We start from the raw sequence: 6053 nt of genomic DNA on the forward strand, positions 1-6053 counted from the left end.
TGTTTAACCTGTCTATGATTTTCTCGTTGCTTTGCAAAAGCAAAAAGTCATATACCTTTAAGTTTTGAAACAACTTGGGTCAGTTAGTGACACCAGCTTTCCCCTACATTATTTCTGTTCCCAGCTCATTGCCTGCTAATGGGGCAAACATAATCCTCTGTCTAAAATTAACTTTTTGGATAATAAGCGTCTTGCCCAGGCATAACTCCTAAAGGGCCTTGAAGAAAAGAAAATTCTTTGAGAGACAGACTCCATTATTCCTGTTTTTTTACTTCTGTTCTCACGGCTGTTCTTTCTTCTGTGATAAAAAAATGATCCTTCCCAGAACATGTTTTTACTCTTTCAAGGACCATAAACTGTGTAATCATTAAAGAAAAACTGTAATCACCTATGGTATATAAGACACTGACTTCCTTAGTAAAGTGTGGCTTTACCACCATTCACGTTGTCTGTCTTCTTTCTTATAGATATTGCACCGACACCAACCCCCTATTCAGGGACCTTTCTTTTTTTTTTTTTTCCTTTTATCATAGAAAAACATTTATTTTGTCAATAGTATCTTCTTCACTGCCAAGACATTTTAACAGGTTTTAAACTCTTTAAAAACTGGCCGTAACAGAGGAACAACTCAGGAGATAAAATGTACTTTTATTTTTAAATAAAATGGTAAGTGGGAAATTAACTCTATATTCCTTAATAACTATGAAAAAAATTAAACAAGTTTAAATTTCTAATTTTATTAAAGGTATAAAACACTGAATTCTAACTTTTTAAACACTATTATTTTAGAATTAGTCATCGCTTCATGCAGCCAGCATGCTTGCAATATTTCTACATCCTAGTTTTCCAAGGTCTTGAAATCTTTATGTAAGTGGGTTGGTACCACTTCAGTATTAGTAATAACATCTGTACCATTTTCCCTGGGGTTTCCCCAATTTTTCCATTTCTCTTCTCAGTTTATGTGTCTTATATCTCTCAGCCATTGCTTCAAGTTCCTCTGTGACACTCTGCCAGGTTCTCTCCAAAATATTAACTAACTCGCCAGCAATTCTCCAGTCTTTTCTGGTTATCAGAGTAATAGATGTTCCAGTTTTTCCTGCTCTTCCAGTACGGCCTACTCTATGTACGTATTCTTCAATGTTCCGGGGGAAATCATAATTATAAACGTGTGTGATGTCATGAATATCAAGACCTCGAGATCCCAGATCTGGGGCGATCAGTATTCTTACTTTACCTGTTTTAAAGTTTTCTAATGCTCTCTCTCAGTCTTTTTGCTCTGTTTCCGTGAAGAGACTCCACTGATATACTTTGCAGAGCCAGGTCGCTTGTTAAGTGATCAGCGACAGCTTTTCTGCTAACAAACACGATGACTTTCTCTTTCTGAGACATGTTTTCTACAAAATCTTGGATATAAGATCGTTTCTCCTCTTCTGTGGTGACAATTATGTTCTGTTCCACAGTACTTACAGCCACCAGGTCCAAAGTGCCAACGTATACAATCATGGGCTCTTTCAAATAGGACTCTGCAAGTCGGCGAACAGCACATGGCCACACTGCACTGGTCATAATCGTCTGCCTGTCTGGGCGCACGTCTAATAAAGTCTTCATTATTTGGGGCTCAAATCCCAAATCTAACATCTTGTCGGCTTCATCTAACACCAAATAACTTATGCCTCTGAGGTCGACAAAGTTATTCATTTGTAGATCATTCAGTCGTCCAGGCGTTGTTATAATGATATCTACTCCTTTTTTCAATGTTTGTATTTGATCATTTCTATCTCCTCCACCATAGATACAAACACTTTTAAGGCCTTTATATGGATACTTTAAACATTCCGCTTGTACTTGAATCGCTAATTCTCTAGTGGGTGTGAGGACTAACATCCTGGGTCTGATCCTTTGTTCTCCAATTATAGGTTGGGAATCCAGATGGATGAATCCGGGCATTAAGTAGGATAAGGTCTTCCCTGTTCCAGTTTGGGATACTCCTATAAGATCGAATCCCTGTAGCACTATTGACCCACCTTGACCGATCACAGCGCCTACCCACTCGTTCTTTAACCCGAAGCAGAGCGGCAGTTCCCCGGCACCTGACACCACAGCCCGCGGATGCCCAGATTACCTACAGCCTCTACCTCTGCCGCTCTTAGGAATCCCCTGACCTCTTCAATTTGGATCCTCTGTCGGCCTCCTTTCTGGAGCCCGGGACACCACCGAGCTTCATCTGGACCCAAGGACCCAGGAGGAGGCGTTGGCGTTTGCATCTTGCCTTGACATAGCTTTTTGAAGATCTAATGCATCAGGGACCTTTCAACTGGGGTGCGTGGGCTGGTCCCCTGCACATTATAAATAGGGAAATAAAATAACCAAAGTCACAACAAAGAGCAAGTAACACTCCAAAAAACAACTCCTGAAGGACCAGGCCCTGGACAGTGTATGACTCCCCCTCCCCACCCCCCTTGAAGATAACAGCACGCGCAGGTGCAGAGCACATAACAAGCTTTTAAAACTCATAAGAGAAAGAAAAATAGTCAAAATGATGAAATGGAAGAATTTTCCTCAAAAGAAATTCCAATAATAAGTGACAGCTAAATAATTGATCAAATAGATATAAGTAATATAACTGAACAAGAATGGGGAATAATAATCATAAGATTAATCACCAGGCTTGAAAAAAAGCATAGAAGACAGCAGAGAATCTATTGCTGCAGAGATCAAGGAACTAAAAAATCGTCAGGATGAACTAAAAAAAAAGCTACAAAGAGGTGCAAAGTAAAATGGAGGCTATCATAGCTTGGATGGAAAAGACAGAGGGGAGAATAAAGGAATTAGAAGACAAAATTATGGAAAAAAGGAAGCTGAGAAAAAGAAAGATGGAAAAAGTGATTCAATCAAATGGAACAGGAATAAGAAGAAGAAAAAGAAAAAGAAGAGAGAAAGAGGCTGAACAAGTCATAGCTGAGAACTTCCCCAATCTGGGGAAGAAAGCCATTGAAATCCAAGAGGCACAGAGAACTCCCTTCACACATAACTTGAATCAATCTTCTGTACAACATATCATAGTGAAACTGGCAAACAAGGATAAAGAGAGAATTATGAAAGCAGCTAAGGATAAATGGGCCTTAACATACAAACATAGACACATAAGGGTAGTAGCAGATCTATCTACTGAAACTTGATAGGCCAGAAAGGAATAGCAAGAAATCTTCAATGTGATAAACAGGAAAAATATGCAGCCAAGAATCCTCTATCCAGCAAGCCAGTCATTCGAAAGAGGAGAGAGAAAGGTTTTAACAAACAAACAAGAACTGAAGGAATTCACCACTAATAAACTAGCCGTACAAGAAATCCTAAGGGGGACTCTGTGAATGAGATGTTGCAAGGACCACAAAGTACCAGAGACATCACTACAAACATGAAACCTGCAGATAACACAAGGACTCTAAACCCATATCTTTCAATAATAATACTGAATCTAAATGGATTAAATGCTCCAATCAAAAGACATAGGGTATCAAAATGGATTAAAAAAAACCTATCTATAGTCTGTCTACAAAAGATCCATTTTAGACCTGAGGACACCTTCAGATTGAAAGTGGGGGGATGGAAAACTATCTATCATGCTACGGGAAGTCAAAAGAAACCTGGCATAGCCATACTTATATCAGACAAACTAGACCTTAAGTTAAACACTGTACCAAGAGATAAAGAAGGGGAGTATATGATCATTACAAGGTCTATCTCTCAAGAAGAGCTAACAGTTATGAATATCTATGCACTGAAATTGGAAACACCCAAATATATAAAACAATCACAAACATAAGCAATCTTTAACTTGAAATTAACCATAGAAAAACGTCCCAAAAATCTCCAAAAGCATGGAGGTCAAAGAACATCCTAGTAAGGAACAAATGGATCAACCAGGCAATTAGAGAAGAATTTTAAAAATATATGAAACAAATTAAAATGAAAACAGAACAATCCAAATCCTTGTGGGATGCAGTAAAGGCAGTCCTAAGAGGAAAATACATTGCAATCCATGCCTATCTCAAGCAACAAGAAAAATCCCCAATACAAAATTTAACAGCACACCTAAAGGAACTAGAATCAGAGCAGCAAAGACACCTCAAACCCAGCAGAAGAAGAGAAATAATAAAGACTAGAGAAAAAATTAACAATATAGAATCCAAAAAAACCAGTAGAACAGATCAATGAAACTGAGTTGTTTTTTTTTTAAATAAACAAAATTGATAAAATCCTAGCCAAGCTTCTCAAAAAGAAAAGAGAGATAATCCAAATAGATAAAATCATGAATGAAAATGGATTTATTACAAGAAATCTCTCAGAATACAAGCAATTATCAGGGAATACTATGAAAAATTATATGCCAACAAACCGGACAACCTAGAAGAAATGAACAAATCCCTCAACACCCACACTACCAAAACTCAAATGGGGAGAAATAGAAAATTTGAATAGACCCATAACTAATAAAGAAATGGAATTAGTTATCAAAAATCTCCCAAGAGTTAAGAGTCCTGGACCAAATGGCTTCTCTTAGGAATCTACCAGACATTGAAAGCAGAGTTAATGCCTATCCTTCTCAAGCTGTTTCAAAAAATAGAAACAGAAGAAAAGCTTCCATACTCATTCTATGAAGCCAGCATTACTTTGATTCCCAAACCAGACAGAAACCCAACACAAAAGGAAAAAACTAAAGGCCAATACCCCTGATTAATATGGATGCAAAAATTCTCAAAAGATACGAGCAAATTGAATTCAATAGCATATAAAAAGAATTATTTACCACAATCAAGTGGAATTCATTCCTGGGCTGCATGGCTGGTTCAATATTCAAAAATCAATCAATGCAATACATCACATTAACAAAAGAAAAGATCAGAACCATCTGATCTTGTCAATAAATGCAGAAAAAGCATTTGACAAAATACAGCATCTTTCTTAATAAAAACCCTTGAGAAAGTTGGAATAGAAAGAATATACTTAAACATCATACAAGCCATTTATGAAAAGCCCACAACCAATATAATCCCCAATGGGAGAAAACTGAGAGCTTTCCCCTTGAGGTCAGGAACATGACAGGGGTGTCCACTCTCACCACTATTGTTTAACATAGTGTTGGAAGTCCTAGCATTAGCAATAAGACAACAAAACAAAATAAAAGGCATCAAAATTAGCAAAGAAAAAGTCAAACTTTCACTTTTCGCAGACGACATGATACTCTACATGGAAAACCCAATCGACTCCCACAGAAGACTCTGCTGAAAAGCTGCTAGAACTGATACATGAACTCAGGAAAGTTGCAGGGTACAAAATCAATGTATAGAAATCCGTTGCATTTTTATACACCAAGAATGAAACAAAAGAAACAAGCTGATCCCATTTACAATTGCACTAAGAACCATAAAATATCCAGGAATAAACTTAACCAAACATGTAAAATATCTGTATGCTGGGATTTATAGAAAACTTTTAAAGGAAATTGAAAAAGACACAAAGAAATAGAAAACCACTGCATGCTCCTGGATTGTAAGAACAATATTGTTAAAATGTCAATATGACCCAAAGCAATCTACACATTCAATGCAATCCCCATCAAAATTGCACTGGCATTTTTCTCAAAGCTAGAACAATCCTAAAATTTGTATGGAACCACAAAAGACCCTGAATAGTCAAAGTAATATTGAAGAAGAAAACCAGAGCAGGAGGCATCACAATCCCAGATGTTAGCCTCTACTACAAAGCTGTAATCATCAAGATAGTATGGTACTGGCACAAAAACAGACACATAGGCCAATGGAATAGAATCAAGAACCCAGAATTGGACCCACAAATGTATGACCAACTAATCTTTGACAAAGTAGGAAAGAGTATCCAATGGAAAAAAGACAGTTCTTTAATAAATGGTGCTGGGAGAACTGGACAGCAACATGAAGAAGAATGAAACAAGATCACTTTCTTACACCATACACAAAAATAAACTCAAAATGGATGAAAAACCAAATGTGAGACAGGAAACCATCAAAACCCTT

The 6053-nt window shown here is 37.2% G+C and overlaps 1 pseudogene; it reads right to left on the bottom strand.

Moving 5' to 3' along the window:
• Positions 1 to 893: 893 nt before the first annotated feature.
• On the bottom strand, positions 894 to 2264 carry LOC115275817 (annotated as a pseudogene).
• Between the last annotated feature and the right edge of the window lie 3789 nt (positions 2265 to 6053).

Source organism: Suricata suricatta, chromosome 2 (genome assembly GCF_006229205.1).
Source record: "Suricata suricatta isolate VVHF042 chromosome 2, meerkat_22Aug2017_6uvM2_HiC, whole genome shotgun sequence".
Taxonomy (NCBI): domain Eukaryota; kingdom Metazoa; phylum Chordata; class Mammalia; order Carnivora; family Herpestidae; genus Suricata; species Suricata suricatta.